This window comes from Callithrix jacchus, chromosome 21 (genome assembly GCF_049354715.1).
Source record: "Callithrix jacchus isolate 240 chromosome 21, calJac240_pri, whole genome shotgun sequence".
Lineage (NCBI taxonomy): Eukaryota > Metazoa > Chordata > Mammalia > Primates > Cebidae > Callithrix > Callithrix jacchus.
Genome location: NC_133522.1, coordinates 8,728,582 through 8,748,473, shown reverse-complemented (window position 1 = coordinate 8,748,473; position 19,892 = coordinate 8,728,582). Strand labels below are relative to the sequence as shown.

General features: G+C 36.9%; 1 long non-coding RNA gene across 2 annotated transcripts in view; it reads left to right on the top strand.

Annotated features, from left to right (window-relative positions):
- The first annotated feature begins 756 nt into the window (after positions 1-756).
- LOC118149914 (uncharacterized) overlaps positions 757-19,892 on the top strand; it is a 105,697-nt gene continuing 86,561 nt past the window's right edge. For both annotated transcript variants that reach the window (XR_008478307.2, XR_013530569.1), the window contains exon 1: positions 757-849. This is a non-coding gene — a long non-coding RNA (uncharacterized LOC118149914). The remainder of the gene's footprint in view (positions 850-19,892) is intronic.

Below are 19,892 nucleotides of genomic sequence, written 5' to 3'. Positions count from 1 at the left end.
CTGAAAGGTATATAACCTGTAGTTTGCACAAATAAACTTGCTGTCTTGGCACTTCTTGCTCCGGCATTGCCTGGCAGTCCTCCAGACCCCGCTCTCTATCTATCTTTTCTTCCGCGCACTCCCTCTTCCAGGTTAAGAACACTTGAGTGGGGCTGAGGCTCTCTGCTGGTCGGAAGCCCCCCGGCAGACGTGCCGGACCCCCACAGTTTATTTATATTCTTTTTTGATAATATTTTTGTTTCAAAAATAGAGAAATTATGTATATGGCTCTTCGACATTAATTTAAATTAAATGGCTCAAAATCTGATGAACGTAGAAAATACCTGTATTTTCCCAGTGCAGATTATTTTGTTATATCATTTTGTGTTAATGATACTGTCAGCCCACATTTTATGAGTGCCTAATAAATATGTATGTATTGTGTAACTATTGTTTACTATATAGATAAATAAATAGACATTGTTTTATTCATACCATAAAAGATTTTAAAAAATCTTTTTTTCTCAGGGTTTTTAAAATCAAGTTGAATTTCTCTAGCTCAATAATAATATTTTGATCAAATGATATTTGATAGGGCTCTGCTTTTGGGAAGCCTTCATTATTAGATTTATATTTTAGATTTATAGAGCAATCATTTCCTCATATCTTTTGCTTGTCCAGGCTTCATCTTCTTGCTTGGCATTATCAGGACAGATGGAGGCTGAAAAGATTTCGTATTAAAAGCAGCCAATCAGGAGAGTGAGATTCAAGGCGATCAGAGATCTGAAAACCGAATGTTTGGGATAAGACTATTACCACAGGATCTCCACAAGATAAGCCTGAATTGTGTCCTGTGACATTCAGCAGTAGGTAAGACATTTCTGATGAGTTATAAGATTTCCTGCTGCCTAGGGTTAAATGAACACTTTCTCAGGATTAACAACACGTTTTCTCCAGTATATATAGGATTCTAAGATTTTTACTAAAGCTGTGGAAAGGAAGCTCTAGAAAAATATATATAGCTTTCACCTTTGGTACCTAAAGAGATGACATTTCCTAGAACATTTTCAGAAACTTACTGTATTGTACTAACAATATTAACCAAGGTTATCTGTCTTTGAAATTGTTGAACAAAAATATTTGAAAATACTGATGGAAATGAGGATAAGATTCATTGCTCAGTAATTTATAGCCTGTTTCCTGAGCAGAGCTGCTTGTTGAAAAGCTAGTCAAAGAATCGTTGCATGATCTAAGTGGCCAAATAGAATTATGTCACAAACTATAACATTGGTATATTTTACAAGCTATAGTGACGACGTCCCCATCAGTTCCATGGTGTTCTATGTATTTTATTGATTAGGGAGGTTTTTTTCTTTTTTTAAAAAATGTTATTTACGTATTCGCACCCTATAAATAAAAAGAGTCAGAACTATGATATTAAATGTTTACAGGGTTTTGTAAGATCAAGGTTTAGGCAGCCTTGATGCTATCAAGTTTGCCAGCAACAGGGACTGCCACAGACTGTGCCTTCTGGGACAAGCTCTGTAAGAGTTTCACATTGATATTTCTAAAAGGCAAATCTGATCATATCACTTCCTATTTAAAATCTGTCAATTCTCCCTATAGCCTTCAGAATAACGTCTAAACTCTTAACACTACCTACGTACAAGATTTTTCACAATGTGGCTCCTGCTTACCCCTTCTTTCATCTTCCCTCCCCTACCAATTCCTTCCTCCAAGACATGCTGAAATACTTTTTGGTCACTGAGCATACTGTGTTATCCTCTTTTTGAAGTTTGGGCTTTTGCATTTGCTGTTTCCTTTGCTTGTATTATTCCACCTCTACCCTTGCCTAGAGATGTTATATTTCTGTGTCACCCAATATTAAAAGTACCACTTTACAAGTCTATACCCCCGCTGAGAAGACCAGGGACATCTTTTCTTCCCACTTATGCTGGGAGCATGTCTAGCACAGTCCCAAACATCTAGAAAGTTCTTGACAAAGACTTATTGAATTATTAATCAATAAGTGAATAAATTAATGAAGTTATTGCCTCCTCTCTGAGGGCCCAGACTGTATCAGTATTTCTAGAATGCCGAATTAATTGCATTCTTATCTGTACCATCCCCTGTTTGTGCCAGCTGCATATTAAATCAGACCCATTATTTATTTCACTGCTAGGATAAGACATCACACCTGCATCAGGTCATACAGTAGAGGTGGACCAAAAATTCTTCTGCAATTCCTCATGGCAAGTCAGCTTTCTTTATGTCACTATAAAAGGTTCTATACTCTGAAAGCTAATGCTACTCTTCTCTCTCTGGTAATCTGAGTACGTGTTGCAATTGATAATCTGTTCTTTTGCTCATCAATTAAGTTGCTTGTTTCAATAAGGGGGAAAAAATTCATTCTCCTTCCTTAGAAAATTATTGGTTTAGACGAGTCCTCTGGGAAACAAACTCCGAGGTGAAGAGTTGCATGAAAGAAATTTATTGGGGAGTGTTCTAGATGGACTACACATGGAGGAGAAAGAGTAGCAACGTTGGGCAGAGGAGAAAATTTAAATATGATGTGATTTCAGCAGACCTCTCAACTGGTCCCTACAGGGAGATCTGGAGCTGAGATGATCCTTCATAATGACCCAGATTGAGGTTAAGGATCTGGGAATCTATCCCCTCACCAACTCATCATGATTTTGGGCTGACCCTGGGTATGATGGCAATTTCAGTAAATGCAGTACTCTTCTGCTAAGGTTAATTCCTGGAACAGAAATTAACAGCGAGAAATCAGCAGCTAATCCTCCAAAAAAATATTCCTGGAGATTTTTTTCCAGATGGGGGAAACAAACTACCTGAAGTAACTACATCTGAGAGGCACATAAAGTTGATTCTCAGATTCTCTTAGGTACCTGGGCATGCTGCTCATTTTCCTTTTTCAAGACTGGGGCCTCATATTTCTAGCTGCTCTAAATACAGCAATTCTGGCATAAACATTTTACTTAATGTAGTTTGTTATTTTATTCATGCTTGTCTAGTACCATGTTACCACCATCTCTTGGGATCCTTGTCAAGATAATAAATAGTATATCAGGGAAAAATGCTGCATTCATTTTCTGTTGCTTCTATAACAAATTCACCCAAAATAAGCAACTTCATAGATATCATAGTTACAGAGGGTAGAAATCAGAAATGGGTTTCATTGGCCTAAAATAAAAGTGTCAGCAGGACTGAATTACTTCTGGCGGCTCCAGGGTAGGATTCTATTTTTACTGTTGCTTTTTGCAGCTCTAGAGGCTTTCTAAGTTCACTTCCTTCTATCCTCTACTTCCATCTTTAAAGTGAGCAATGGAAAGCTAAATTTTTCTCACGTGGCGTTACTCTGACTGACCCTACAGTCATATCTCCTTTCCTGACCCTTTCCTTCTTTCTGTCCACTCCTCTGCCAAAATTAGCACCTATGATAATTTGCACTGGCTAGGTTTCTTACATCTTGAACCTTTGTATCTCTGAGACATTGCTAGATATACTCTTCTGACCCAATTTTTTAATGTTCATGTTTCATATTTTCAGGCACAGCTTCCTTCCTGTATTAACTCATTCCTTTGTTCAAAGTAAGGCTTTTAGCTTTAAACCGAGGAGAACAACTTGGCTATGACCATTTTGTCTTCAAATTTGCGAATTTTGATGGAGAAATTATTTGGTTGACTTTTCTAGAACTGTGAGCTTACATGGAAATCTATAATCAAGAGATGGTATTAGGAGTATGATTTTAAAAAATCAAAAATTAAAAGAATTTTTTTAAAAAAAATCAAAAATTTGTTAGGGACTAAATACTGGAGTCTTGTTTTTGTGTCAAATACACAATTTGAATGTAGAAATTGAATTCTCCACCATAATAGAATATATTTTTAAATCTAATGTGAAGGAAGAAAAGTTTGTGAAACTGTCAAGGACAATTACACATCAAGTTTAAATAAATTAGTAAATAAAAATTCCTATGAAGTTTTTCTGTTTATTGCACAACGCAAACATTCTTTCTTTTACTATAAAGCTTCCCATAATTATATGTGTACCTTAATAGTGCATACAACAGCAAAATTACATATATTTGGTCTTAAGTAAGTGTTTTACATTACTTGTTCTCACAAAACAAAAACTTCTACTGATCTCAGTCAGTTACTCCAAGTCCCACGTTAGTCCCCGTGTTCCCTTGACCATTCTGAGTATGTTTCATGATCACGCTTGATTTCATTGCTGCTGCTCCTGGTGTCTCTGTATTTAAAGCAGTAAGTGCTTGATCGGGGCGGAGAATGGGGGGAAGTAAGTGGAACAGACGCTTTCCCACTGCTTTCCTCCCTTTTTATCCATTATACTTTTGCTTGTGCTTCATTAACCAGAAATAAGATTACCAGACCATTCCTGATTAAAAAGAAGGCTGGGCAAACAGGCAACAAATTCTCAGAAAAGGATTTAAATACATGTAGTTTATTTCTGAGCTGATTTCTAGAAATGGTGGTAGGGGACTGAGAAAGAAACAAAGAAGAGGAAGATGTCAATGAAGGGAAGTTATCAAACAATTTGTCACTGTGGGCAACTAAAACTCAATCCCACTGGGGATCTATGGGAGACAGGAAAACATCTATCAAAGTTATCCTAACAAAATGGCAAAGAAACTGGAGTCTTTATGCACCAGTGATTAACAGCTGAATCTGGGGAGTGTTTTCCTGTGGAAGCTTCAGCTTGCCCTGCACTGTGGAAACTGACATGCTGCCAGGGTTAGGGAAAACCCCTCAGATAGTTCCAGGCAGTTCCAGCGAGCAACCCATATAGGTAGTGCTGTATGCCAAGAGGACATGGGATTGTTCCCCAATTAAAACTGTGTCTTTCATAAGCTTAGAAAGAAGGGATTGGGGGTGGATATTGAATAGGAAGCTGACAAATTCAGAGATGATATGAAAATGCTATTAATGAATTGTGAGTGCAATTAATTGAGGGACAATGAAAGCTTCTTAGTCTATCTTCAGAATGTACATGGGTGAAACCAGAGCGGGTGGGAGGGCTTCCACTACATTTGAGTTACATAAACTCAGGATGCATTGGTTTGAAAAACATTAAAAATTTGCCCTCTTTTTAAGATGCAGATAATTTGGTACCATTTTGTGGAGACATTGAGTCATGTCACAAGCATTTATCTATTTGTAACGGTTTAGCTATAACAATTATACCTAGAGAAAAGGTGTTGTATTGAATGACTTGTCAAGAATGCTTATAGTTCAATGATTGTGTGGCCATTCGAATTTCTTTTCAAGTAGTGGCTGCATTTTCAGAAATGACACTAATGATCATCAGGAAAAAGCAAACAAGTAACTATCTTGCACAATCTCTAAACTTCTGGTCTTTTGCCTGTTTTCAATATTCCTTTTCTTACCAGACTAGGAAAGTCTCTTGTTACGCCACCCCTAATTACAGACACATGCAACGTGTTTGGATAAATTTGTCTCTCGTAAATATTTGAAAGTAAATTAACAGGTTCATAGAATATAACATGTGATGTTAAATTTGCCTTTCTAAATGAAACTAGCTCATTGCAATGGGAGTAATTTTGTGGAGTCTATACTTAAATCTCTCTCAATTATTGTTTTATCTTGTTTGACTTAAATCTTGTGTCTCTCAGGCTGGAGTGCAGTGGCGCAATCTCGGCTCACTGAAACCTCAGCCTCCCAGGTTCAAGCCATTTTCTTGCCTCAGGCTTCAAAGTAGCTGGAATTACAGGCATGCACCACCACACACTGTTATTTTTTATTTGTTTTTCTTTTTTTTTAAGTAGAGACAGGGTTTTGCCATGTTGGTCAGGTTGGTCTCCAAATTCGTGACCTCAGGTGATCCATCCACCTTGGCCTTCCAAAGTACTGGGATTACAGGCATGAGCCACCACTCCAAGCATGATGTGTATATATTTTATGATGCTTCAGTACACTTCACTAAGACAATCAATTGATATAGTTAATGAATTATAGCAAACAAGTTGCTAATATATATGTATTTAATTTTCATTTTGCTAGTGGAAATATAGCTCAAACATTAGTTTTCTGTAGTATATATTTGTAGAAGAGCTGAAAAACAAGAAGCTATAACAAACACTCTGATTTTTGCCACAATTTAGGAATACCAAAAAATGTATTTCTAACTTTATTAAAATACACACTTCAGCACTGAGTAAAGGGAAAATGTAAAGATAAATCCATTGACTCTGTAATTGTATTAGACTACTCGTTGTAAGTTTTATGTGTTGCATCAAACTGAGCACAGAAAGTCAACACCAGAACAAAAGTATGCCAAATTGCAGGGTTTATTGCCGGCGACCACGGAGGACTCACATCTCTCCAACCCGTGGCAAAGAAAGAAGGGTGACAAGACCTTTTTATACCCCTAAAATCACTTTAGAGGTGAGGGGAGAGGATGGGGTGAGGGGCTTCAGACATTCCGAAGGCCAGTGGATTCAAATCACCTTCTGGGAGGAGATGAGAGTGAGGGGTTTCTGGACATTTTGAGGGCCAGGGGACTATTTGACATTCTGATTGTTATTTAAGGGGTTCACAGATGCTGAGATTAACATTCGTTTACACGTCGTCTGGGTAGGTGTGGGATCCATAGATTTTCAGTTGCTTGGTGTCAGGATGGAATTATCTGGTGGTGCTTACTCTGGGAAACAAAGGCCAGTAATTCTGGCATTTACAGATAAGAGAAGGTATGCAGCTTTACCTCTTTGCATTCTAGCAGTTTACAGAAGCCAAGGTTAGCAGTCATTGTGAGGAGAATGGAAACAGTTTTGTTCTTTATAAAATGGCATTGTACAGGTTCTAACTCTAGGCCAGCTATATCACATATGTATTAACTACTTTCAAAGCAATAATTACTCCAGAGAAAGTTAAATAGACAAGAAATATTTTATTCAAGGATATTTCAAGGGAATGGAGAGGACAGACACAGTCTAAGCTGAACTTCATTGAAACAAGTGCTAGAGAGTTTTTAAGATCCTGGCTGTGGGTACCAGGGATTGGAGGTCATCTGCGTTTGCTAATTGGCCTTAACCAAAGGGAAAATAACCTTTTTCCTATATCTTGACAAGAGATAGTTTTACAACTAGGAGTAAAGCACCCAAAAAACATAGCCTTCTACCTTCCCACAGAGAATGAAGTGGGCACTTTCTCTTTTTATGATTACATTTTAAAGAGATGGCTCCCAGGTCTTTGAGATAGACAATCCTGGGTTGCGAAACTTGCCGAAACTCTTAACAAGATTTACATCTCTAAGAGGCAGAGAAAGAATTTGCAATTACAAGATTTCTAAATGTTCTAAAGAAAGGGACGTCAGGGGCCTCGAGGCAGGAAAAAGGCTGTCTTAAGTTTGGTCAAGGTTAGGGAAATTCTACTGCTGTCTTGGTCAATCTTTAATAGTATTTGAGAATGTTGATATTCTCTTTTTTGAATTATTCATCTGGTGTATGTAAAAAATAGATAGGAAATGGAAATTTATTCTAAAAAATTAGATAATTCCTAAGTCAGCTAAAGTGACATCTGCTTTACTTATGAAACTCAGGATTTTTTTTAAAAAAAAGGAAAAATATATCAATGCAAAAGATTCTGCATCTCAAAAACATTTACCCGAAAAAAGAGAATTTTTATATTCCTAATAGAAGCATCAGTATCCAGGGCGGGGAAATAGAACAATCATCTGGCCTCATAAAAGATGACCCACCTAGATGTAAGTTAAATGTGTAGGATGGAATAAGAAGAGAAAGTGAAACTGATGACGTTTTTCTATGGCCTATGGCCAGCCATCTCCTTGCTACTTTCCCTTAGCCTTAGAGATCCGACACTCTTGGTTTCCATCTGAGCAATCTGACTACTCCTTCTCAGACCTCTTCTTTTTCCCCCCAACCTTTAAACAATGTATTCTGTTCTGAATACATTTCTCTTCTAATTCTAAATGCAATTTCCTGGAGCTCAAATCCGCTTTTATATTTTTAATGATCTCCTATACACTAGTTGCTACAATGTTTATATAAATAGTATCAAAAGTTTTTGGCTTTCTGCTCTCACATTTCATCTACTTGCCAGACATCTCCACAAGTGTATTTGGAATCATCAAACTGGATTCTCACCCACTGCTCAGAAAATCCAGACATTGAAAACAGCAAGAATTGTAGCAGAGAAAGAGTTTAATAATTGTAGGGCCAGCCAAGCAAGAGCATGGGAGATGTTTCTCAGATCCACCTCCCCAAGAATTCAGACGCTAAGGTTTTCAAGGAATAGTTAGGTGGGCATGGGGCTGGGAAACAGGGAATGCCGATTGATTGGCTTGGGTTGGTGATGAAATCACAGGAAGTCAAACCTGTGCTCTTCAGCTGAGTTCCTGGATAGGAGTCATGGGACCAGTGGAGTCAGTTTCTTAGTATAGGTGACTAGTCCAGTTGGCATCAGCTGTTCCATCATAATGCAAGGTCTCAAAAATACCTGGAGCGCCAGTCTTAGGTTTTATGATAGTGATGTTATCTGTAGGAGCAATTGGCTAGGTTATGAATCTTATTACCTCTGGTGATGTGACTCTTAAACCATAATTCTAATTTTTTGGCTAATTTGTTAGTTTTGCAAAGGCAGTTTTGGTACCTGAGCAAGAAACAGTGATTATCTTTGTTTGAAAGTTAACTATAAACTAAATTGCTCTCATAGTTGGTTTGACCTATCCTCAGGAATGAGCAAAGACAGCTTGTGAGGAAAGAAGAAAGACAGAGTTAAGTAGGTCAGATTTTCCTCACTGTCATAATTTTTACAAAGGTGTTTCATATCAACAAAGTGACTCAGTGTCAGCATACACAAATACAGCCTCAATGTCTATTTTTCAAGTCTTCACTTTTTTCAAGGCTCATTAGTTTTATCCATACAAAGAGTTATGTTTGCCAGAAGCTTTGAAGTTATTTTCACATTTCTTTTTTTTTTTTTTTGAAACGGAGTTTTGCTCTTGTTACCCAGGATGGAGTGCAATGGCGCGATCTCGGCTCACCGCAACCTCCGCCTCCTGGGTTCAGGCAATTGTCCTGCCTCAGCCTCCTGAGTAGCTGGGATTACAGGCAGGTGCCACCATGCCCAGCTAATTTTTGTATTTTGAGTAGAGATGGGGTTTCACCATGTTGACCAGGATGGTCTCAATCTCTTGACCTCGTGATCCACCTGCCTCGGCCTCCCAAAGTGCTGGGATTACAGGCTTGAGCCACCGCGCATGGCCATTTTCACATTTCTTAATCTTAAATTGATTAGTACACTACAAAAACAAACAAACAAAACAAAACAAAAAACAAACAAACTAAAAACCTTCATCTCTGTAAATACCATACAGCTCACGTGTTATTTCTACTGAGGACTATTACACTAGCCTTCTTATAAATCCTTGACTCCTCCTCTGTCTACCAGATGTCTTCTATACTACAGGCAAAGTTATCATTTGAACACAATACTTTCACTTTCTTGCATAAAATCTTTAGCGGCTTTATGTTGCCTATAGGAATTCAGATTATTTAGTACACTTTGAAAGGTCTTTTATAATCTATTCCCAAAGTTTTGCAGTTACGGTGGCCAGGTGTGGTGGCTCACACCTATAATCCCAGCACTTTAGGAGGCTGAGACAGGGAGATTGCTTGGGCCCAGGAATTCAAAACCAGCCTGGGCAAAAAAGCATGATTCTATCTCTCCAAAAATGTTTAAACACTAGTGAAGCATGATGGCTCATGCCTACGGTGCAAGCTTCTCAGGAGACTTAAGTGGGAGGATCAGCTGAGCCCAGGAGGTTGAGGCTACAGTCAGACATGACTGTGCCACAGCATTCCGGCTGGGTAACATAGTGAGATTTTTCTCTCAAAAAAAGAAAATAAAAGAAAAGAAAATTGTACTTATATCTTCCTCTGCTCCACATACCCTATTTAATAAATGCTTAAGTTTAACCACACAAAAGACTCATCAATGATTCTGCTACCAAACATACTAAAACACACACCTTCTATGAAACTCTTAGCTCAAGTCACACCTTAAGTGTCTTAAATGTCTTCTATTCCATAAGGTCTTCCGTTACTCATCATGCAGAAAAGGCTGCACTATTTCTTCGGTGGTTCTAGCTTTACAATGGCCATTTATCACATTTAATATAATGAGCTGTTCTGTGACTGACTTCTTTGCAGACAGACCATATTACACTTTTTTGAACCTATCTCTCTGACTTCCTTAAAGCCTCAAAATGCATACCACAGTACTGTTACTGAAAAGGGATCCTGATCTACACCCCAAGAGAGTGTTCTTGAATTTCACACAAGAAAAAATTTGGGATAAATTCATAAAGGAAAATCAAGTTTATTAAGAAAGTAAAAGAATAAAGAATGGTTACTCCATAGGCAGAGCAGTAGCACGGACTGCTCAAATAAGGGTACTTATAGTTACTTCTTGACTATATGATAAACAAGGGGTAGATTATTCACGAGTTTTTCAGGTAAGGGGTGGGCAATTCCTGGAACTAAGGGTTCCTCCCCTTTTTAGACCATATAAGGTATCTTCCTGGGGTTGACATGCCATCCTTAAACTGTCATGGCACTGGTGGGAGTGTCTTTAGCTCACTGATGTATTATACTTAGCATATTACGAGGAATGAGGGTCATCAGAGGTCACTGTCATCATCATCTTGGATTTGGTGGGCTTTGGCCAGCTTCTTTCCTGCAAACAGCTTTGTCAACACGTTCTTTTGATCTGTGTCTTATGCCGACGTCCTGTCCCATCCTGTGACTTATGATGCCTAACCTACTAAAAATTCAGCCCAGTAGGCTTCAGCCTTATTTTACCTAGTCCCTATGCAAGATGGAGTCATTCTGGTTCAAACACCTCTGACAGTACTCCTAAAAGTTTGGTAATTATTTGTTAATTGACAATGAGAGTACAGTTCTTGCTCTCAAGGAGCTTTAAATCTAGCGGCATAGTCATTAATTTCTTATTAATTAAGAAAAATATATATGTGTAATGAGATCCCCAAACTTTTTCTTTATAGATATACCTTACTTATACTTCAATTATATTATCCATCTAACTCTGAATTTTTTTTTTTTTTGGTGATGTTGTGTCTTCAAAGACGATGTTTTCATGTTTTTCTCTTCCTATATAAAATAATGCATTTTACAATGTTGCTTTGTTCAAATTTTACTTCTGTAAACTCTCAAAGACAGTTTTAATAGTTGGAACCATCAATTTTTATTTTTGGCATAAGCTTTATTTATAGTACATTTCACTATTCTGCCCAAAGTCATTTTCTCTAGTTTCTTTACATATGATTAACTGAAAGATAAATTTATGTTTAAACTATGTACTAAGTGCTTGAACAGATAAAATTTCAAAGAATTTTCCCAAGCAAAATTGATTAAATTCTTGTATTTATGGCTCTCTTTTAGTATAATTTATTTTACAATATTTTGTTACTGCAAAATTTAGTAAAAGTTGAAGCAATTTTTTTTACATGTAGTATACAACACTTAACTGAATGCCTGACATACTCAATTTCAATCTTAAAGTCAGGATTTTTGTTTTCACAAATGACCCTCTACCAAATCACGAGATAATTTTTACTTTTAACTCCATTTGCTTATTTGCTCTGACATGTTCAGCAGTTAATGTTCTTTGGCTGCGGGCAGCTTTCTTATGCATTGTGAGAATTGATTCCTTTATTGAAAAGCTCATTATTTGCTCAGAGAATCAACTGGAAGACTCAAAACTGATGACAAAAATAAAGAGAAACTAAAAAAAAAAAAAATCACCCGCTGTCTGGGCATCACTAACTACTGGAGCTTTGCATCAGAACAAATATGAACGAAATGCATAAACTCTATTCTGCTGAAATGAATAAACTCTAACTTTTTTGATACCTTTACCGTTGGATCTTTCCATTAATGTGTTTTGATCTAGGGAGGTTAGTTAGACTGACTTCTCATAGTTCATGGGTCCATTTACTGGTTAACAAAGAGCAAGAAATGCTCATTTGCCTTCTTTAGAGACTTTTTTTTTTTTTTTTTGGTGGAGGAGGTGGGATCCAGAACTTGGCTGAATTAATTCTGGATGGTAGAAAACCTAGTAGCAACTGCGGGGCAATTGCTCTTGGCCCTCTGGAGGTGTGTTAAACATTACTGACATGAGACAGATGGATTAATTGGAGGAAAGACATGCAAATTTATTTAACATGTATACACAGGAGCCTTCAGAGTGAATACCCAACTTCTTAATAAGCTGCAAAAACTTATATACTATCTCAAGGTTACAAAAAGAATGGGAGCTTGGATCCTGGTAAAACAGGTTGCAAGAAGAAGGAAAAGAGGCATTCTATTGAGGACGAATAAATGATTACTACAGGAGAATGAATGGACCCAGGGACAGAGAGGAACTTGTAAATAATTCTGTTTGCAATTTAAATGATTCTTGAAAACAATCTTTACCTTGAAAAAGAGTCTGTTCAAATTTGGTTATATTTTTTTATCTTACAAGGAGGGAAAGAAAACTATTGTTTTTCTTAAGGAGTTAAGGGAATCTAAGTTTCTTTGGGAAGAACTTGGGTGGGGTGGGAGGAAGGTCCGAGAAACCCTTCGGCTTTTTCAACACAGCATGCCAAAACATCATATTTTAAGCTATTGGTTTCTGAGCCCTAACACTACTTAAGATTACCTTTAGAGAAAATTGTTTAATATATTTTTCTAATTTACTAAAACATAGATTCCCAAATATATTGTTTTACCCCAGTGAGTCAAAATATAGTACAAATTGCAAAATTATATTACATTGCATTACTTAATATGGCATTTCACATATTTAGAGATGATAGGCAGATATGCTTTTAAAAAATATTCTTTATATGAATGTGACATACAGTAAATGAAATGATGGAATCGAAACACATTATCCATTTCCATGGCATCAACTACAGTTTGAAACCCAGTGACTTCTAAGTCTGCATCTCCAGCCCAGCTTTCGTTTTTAGGGCCCAGATTTATATATCCAAATTATTTTATCTTCACTTCAACATTGCATGAATTCAAAATCTCAACATGTGGAAGCTAACTCATCAGTGTTTGCTCCATTCCGTATTTCCAAAACCTGTTCTTTCCCATATTTCCTGCTTTTTCAATGATTTCTTTCTGAATCAGGCTAGGATTAGAAATGCTGCAGTAAGGTCAAGAGATCGAGACCATCCTGGTCAACATGGTGAAACCCCGTCTCTACTGAAAATATAAAAAATTAGCTGGGCATGGTGGTGCGTGCCTGTAATCCCAGCTACTTGGGAGGCTGAGGCAGGAGAATTGCCTGAACCCAGGAGGCGGAGGTTGCGGTGAGCCAAGATCGCGCCATTGCACTCCAGCCTGGGTAACAGCAGCGAAACTCTGTCTCAAAAAAGAAATGCTACAGTAAGAGATAATTCTTGACATATCAGTGCGTGAACACAATTAATTTGATTTTTTACTTTTCTCACCATGCAATGAAAACCAGATATGTCTCTTAGGAAGTTCTGTCACATGGAGTCAGGGAACCAGACTGCTACCGATCTTGTAGCTTAACCGTTTAGAATAGATGTATTCCAATACTACCCTGATAGAGAAGGAATGGCCTGTGGATTCCACCCGGTGACATGGTATATAACCTAACTAGAAGGAAGGCTGGGAAATGTATTCACGTGACCCACAAAGAATATGGTGAGTTGAACACAAAGGGTTCTTAACCTTTATAATTTCATCATTTATCTAGCTGCTCAACCGCAAAATATGGGAGATATTAACTTTTTTCTTCTTCATACCCTATTTCTAATCATTTAGTTCTCCTTATTTAACTGATTAATTCCTCCTCAACCTACTCAAATATTTTCACCACCACGATCTTTACTGTGATTCAAGCCTTTGCTGTTTGTCTCCAACCCCTACTGCTATGTAAGCTGAAAATAAAATTCTAAGCCCCCTGAAACTGACTCTTGGCCAAGAGGACCCTAGAGTAACACCTTGAAAACTGAGTTTCCACCATGATAAGATAAGAGGCTGGACAAGCCCTGCTATTCTCCTCCCTTCACTAACTACAATTAGGTTTTGTCCTGAAGTGCTAAACCAGGTGTGGCCAATCTTTTGGCTTCCCTGGGCCACATTGAAAAACAAAAAAAAGAGTTGTCTTGGGCCACACATAAAATACGCTAACACTAATGACAGCTGACGGACTTAAAACAACAACACAACAACAGCAACAGCAACAAAGAACTCAAAAGAACTCATAATGTTTTAAGAAAGTTTATGAATTTGTGTTGGGCCACGTTCAAAGCCTTCCTGGGTCGCATGTAGCTCACGGGCTGCAGGCTGGACAAGCTTGAGCTAAACTGAAACCAGCCCTTTCAGAAGACTTCAAGGGACCATTCACAGAGGAGTGGTTCCGGACAGTCCAGGAGAGTGCTCAGTAGAGGCTTTTGTGTCCTCTGCTTCACCTTTTGACCTCAGAGGGCCAAAAACTCCACCACTGGAATACGCTGACACAGACATTTATTGTGCATGGGATCCACAAAGAGGCAAGAAGCTCAATTGCCCATGTACATATTTCTCCTTTCATAAATATTCATGATTCCTAAAGCTCACTGAATATGTATATTTGGCCTCCATGCTCATACAAATTCCTGTTCTTTTTGCTGCTCTCTTAAAGTGTCTGTTTCTGGCTTCTGGCCTGAGCCTGTGCTTCCCAACTTGTAATAATGGTCACCCTGCAGGCTGCAGACATTTAAAAGAAATAAAACTCTCCTTTCCAAATTTATGAGCGTCGTCATTCTTAAGTTGACAGCTATAGCCCCAGTTATTTTCCTCTGATGCCTGAAAAATCCTCTCCAATTAAAAATGTAACTAAAAAAGAACACATATTCTTTAAAATTATTCAGTGGCATTCAATATTCCTCAGGCTACTTTCTTAGCAAACTGTAATAGATCTTTCACAATATGAACTCTTCCAAAATCCTTCCTCTCTTCCCTGGTCTTCGTTATAGATCTGGACTCTGCAGACGGAAAAGGTCTTCTTTCCTCCTAAGTCTTCACATATTCTTGGTCTTGTGCATGAATTACCCTTGAACGATTCTCTAACTACTACCGATGTGTTAAAAACCAGCATCATTTCTTTCGCTATGTGCTCCTGATTTGAGTACTGCATTTGCTCCCACAAAACTGCTTTTCTTTTTTCATCATGTTCTTAATTTTGTTTTAGTTGGGGTTATATTTACGGTACACAAGTGCAATTTTGTTAAAGGCACAGACTGCGTAGTAGTGAAGTCAGAGTCTGAGACAGAGTCTTGCTCTGTCTCTGAAGCTTGGAATGCAATGATACAATCTCTGCTCACCGCAACCTCCACCTACTTGGTTCAAGCAGTTCTCCTGCCTCAGCCTCACGAGTAGCTGGGGTTACAGTGCATGCCACCATGCCTGGTTAATTTTGTATTTTTTTAGTAGAGACGGAATTTCACCATGTTGGCCAGTCTGGTCTCAAATTCCTGACCGCTTGATCTGACTGACTTGGCCTCCCAAAGTGCTGGGATTACAGGCATGAGCCGTCTTGCCCTATCAACACAGGATTTTCTAGTCAGCTTTAATTTCCCTCAGTACATGTTGGGAGATACCAACCACTAACCATTTATATTAAATACCTCTGAATTTCTCCTTACTGGGAACTTGTCTCAAAACAGTGATTAATACAACTCAGATATGCCTTCAGCATTACCAGTCCAGCTACCAGATGAAGCAGCACCTCAAGATACATCATCGGAGCAAGTCCTATCAACCTGCACCTCCTTGCCGGCCCTTTGCATGCCTTCTTAAGCCCTTGCTTTCCTCCAGGGAAGCTGAAGCTGTGTCTTTAGGTGAGAATCTGGCCACTTCCCCACTGCTAACTCTGGAATAAAGTTACTGTATTTTAACTGCATCTTTTATTCGTTTTTTTGGCTTTGCAAGTGGAGAGCAGTCAAACCTGCATTCCATTACAGCCCCAGTAGCTGGGACTAAGGGTGTGCACCACTGTGCCTGGCTAATTATTTAAATTTTGTTTACAATTTTTAACATTTTGTTGTAGAGATGGGGTCTTGCTGCGTTGTCCAGACTGGTCTCAAACTCCTGGTAGTCCAGACTGGCCTCAAGAAATCTTCCCAGCTCAGCCTCCCAAAGTGTTGGGATTACAGGTGTGAGCCACTATCCCTGTCCTTCAGCATTTTAAAAACTGCAGTTAGGATTGGTAGAAGTCCTTGAGCAATTTTGCTCTCACTCTCAATAAGAATGCTTCTTGCTCAATCTCAAAAATGTTTTCCCAAAAGATGTGTGAACGTGATGTTTAAAGAAAGGAGAAAACAATGCTAGAAAACAAAAGCAATAGGTGTCTTAATGTCCTGACCATTTATACAGTTTTTTATACCCAAGTTTTATCTTCATTTATTTGGCTTCTTAGCATCCTTTTTATGTATTAGAAAAAAAAGAGAAAAGAATAACAGAAGGTTGGTTTGTAAAGTCTTCTGAATCTTGGTAATCCTCCCATATCTAATCTCACTGCTTTACACAGAGTCGATAAATGGCAAAGACCTTTTTATTGATTTTTCCAGTTATTTTAGTGTTCTATTATGCATAATTTAAATTATTTAAAATAATCACAGAAATAAACATTAGGGATATTTAACTCACTATATTCTTGAAGAATAGTTTAAATGAGTGCATACCTGAAATGATTTTATACATTAATTCATATTCCTTATTTGGCAACAGGGGATATTAAAACCCAAATGGGGTATATAACATTAGCCCTAATATTTTGAAAGTACAAATAGACAAACAGAACTGCAAAGTTATGCAAGTCCAAGCTGAGCAGTCTTTTTAGACTCTAGGAGCCATACATAGGACGCGGGCTAGAAGCCAGCACTTCAGGCCCCTTTAGCTGCCATTGCACATGTTCTTCTTGATGGAAGCTCTCAAACTTTTAAAATTTAAACTCTGATATTTTGGGAAATAAAAAATCTCCTTATCTATGATTTCCAATCCTACCTGGAAAAATAATAATGTGCAACGGAGTGTAGCTTCTGTATCAACTTACTTTCTGTAGTGTCTATCAAAAACAAAATAAAACAGCAGTTTTCACTATATATGTTTTTAAATATACAAAATATATTATCATATTAAATAGGGTTATTTAAACTTTATTTACTCTTCCAAGGATGTTGAATTTTTTTTTCCATCATGCTTATAGCCTTCAAAATCTTTGAAGGTACATAATGGTACTGCCTAGTTAGAACCTTTGGATGCTTTACGCTCTAGGTTGTCATTTGAAGTATGTGCCAGGTTTGCAGGTAGCATTTTATTTCATATTTCATGAACTATCAAGTTAGTGTCTTTAAATATTAAATGATGTAGACAAAATACTATTTTGCAAAATAAGTTGTTTAAAGTGTTTACCTCTTATGTGGTCAAGAAAGGTTTCTGAAGGTGATTCAGGTCACGTGTCTAATGCAGACTGATCTTGTTAGAGGTCTGAGATGATCTTACTTCAAAACTCAAATCCTGTCATTAAATCACTGACAAAGCTTTCATTTCGAATGTGGCCTTTAAATGCATAACACACAGAAGGACAATTAAAGATACTCATAGTCTGTTATCATTGCCATTGGTTCTGCTAATGAGTTCTGTGACTTGTTTCAGAATAAAAATGCTACTCCTGAGAAAGCTTATCAACCTAAGCAAGTGAGTCTTTATCACTTTGCCCTTAAATAGTTAGTGTTCTGCGCCTTTGAGTTTGGGGAGCAGTGCTGAAAGAAACTCTTTATAAAAGAGCTATTAGTCTTGTGCAGTCTAGGATTTGACAGCTCATGAGGTTACACACACCATTACATTACCAGCATAATTTCCAATTCCTTAGGAATCTGCACCACTTCTGGAGAAATACTGTGGTTGTTTTTAACTTTTTTTCTTTTTCTTCATTTTTAAAAATGTCACTAATATGTACTAGATTTTTCAATTAAAATATATGCCCTTGGTTGGAAATTTTCATTCTAAATGTCTATTTTATGCCTTATGTGATAATAACTTGTTAATATTTTAGGTAGAACAAACAATACAAATAGCAAAAAAGTATTCAGTTGGCTTTTGAAAAGAAATATATCTCTTTATTGAAATAAAATTCAAGGATTAGAACCTTATATTTAGCATTAAGTTATTATTTGTAATTTTGAAAAATTTAAGTAAGGGATAGCTTGCCGAGCTTCTGGAGAGGAATGAACTAGGCATTTAAGTAGGAAAATTTGAATATGGACATTTCTCAACAGGACAAATAGCATAGATGTCGTTTTTATAATAAAATGCCAGTGTTTGACAATGTATTTAACATACACTTATGTTTAATGAATTTGTAACCTGAATTTAATCTATAGACAGTCTCATAAGTTCAAACTTTAAGAATAGCAGCGATATATTTCCTATTTCACATTTGAAATTTCTTTGGAGAAAATAGTGTATCAGAACAGCTATCTTCTTAGGTAAAAAATGATATTAAACCAATTGTCTGTTGTATTATCTCAAGGTGTGTTAATTTATTGATCTTAACTTTTTCACTAAATTTTTTTGTAAACTTTAAAGAGAAACTGGATATTTGTTTATTGCCTTGTGGTCTTTCCTATAGAGCAATGCTGTATTTCTAAGGCAATGAATGAAACTGACATTTTCTGTTGTGTTACGTATCTTGTGGATGTCAGGGTGTAACAGGCAAGGTGAAAATTAACTCAAGCCAAACTGTTTCATCAAATGGTTCTTATTTTCTATTTTCACTCACTCTTCTCCTTCTGCCTTATGCCAAATATTCCATTTCAGCTATTTAAAAAAGTTAGGAACACAGTTATGAGAACCACATGAGAAAACAGAGAAGCAAAATTCCTCTTTAAAAAGCTAGGCCTTGGCAAGCTCCTATGATGCTGTGCTGCTAAATACTATTTGGACTTACATGTTGTGTGTTATGATGGTAAAAAAGATCAGTTGTTGACAAAATCTACTCTAGACTAGATTTGCTTATTAACATTCCAAGTTATAAAAAGGCCGTTAAAATACTATTGTTTCAAGCTAAAGGAGTTTAACCCTCATAGAGAATCCGACAAAAATGTTTCCGTGATTCAAAGAGAGATTCTTGAATAATACAATTTTATACATTGAATTGGTGCAAAGTACTTGTCTGTGAATTATTTCCTTCAGGGTTGTCAGATTTATTATCCTGCCTTAAAAGGCTCTTATTTGATTTTTATATCTTGGATTCTTATTTCATGGCTCAGGAACTGGTGACATCTTTGTCTTCAAGCACTTGCAGCAATAAGAAATTTGTAAGGTCTAAGACAAACATGAAAGGGAAGAAAAAATATGGAAAATTATCTTTAGATACACAAACTCCCCTTCATTATATTCAGTTTTTGAAAATTGTACTTTTTCTTCAAAAATTAAGAAGATAAATTAATATATTTTATAATTTTATGACCAGTGTTTGTTATTATTTTCTGATCAATGAAATTAGTATTTCCTTAATATAGAACATACTTTTCTATATAATTTACATGCTAAAAGAAAACATAAACTTTAAGAGTACCAAGAATGAATAATTTTAGGTCAACTAGGAATCCTGTTCTGGAAAATATGTTTAATAGTACATGATAATTTTAATCTGGTAATGTTTTATATAATTACATTCAAACATGTGAAAAACAGTTGAAAGGCGATTAACTCTGAGATTTTAAAATTTGACACATGGTCCATATTATCTTAGAAATATAGCTTAGAAAACTTTAATTCTTTAATTTACTTACTACTATGGTTT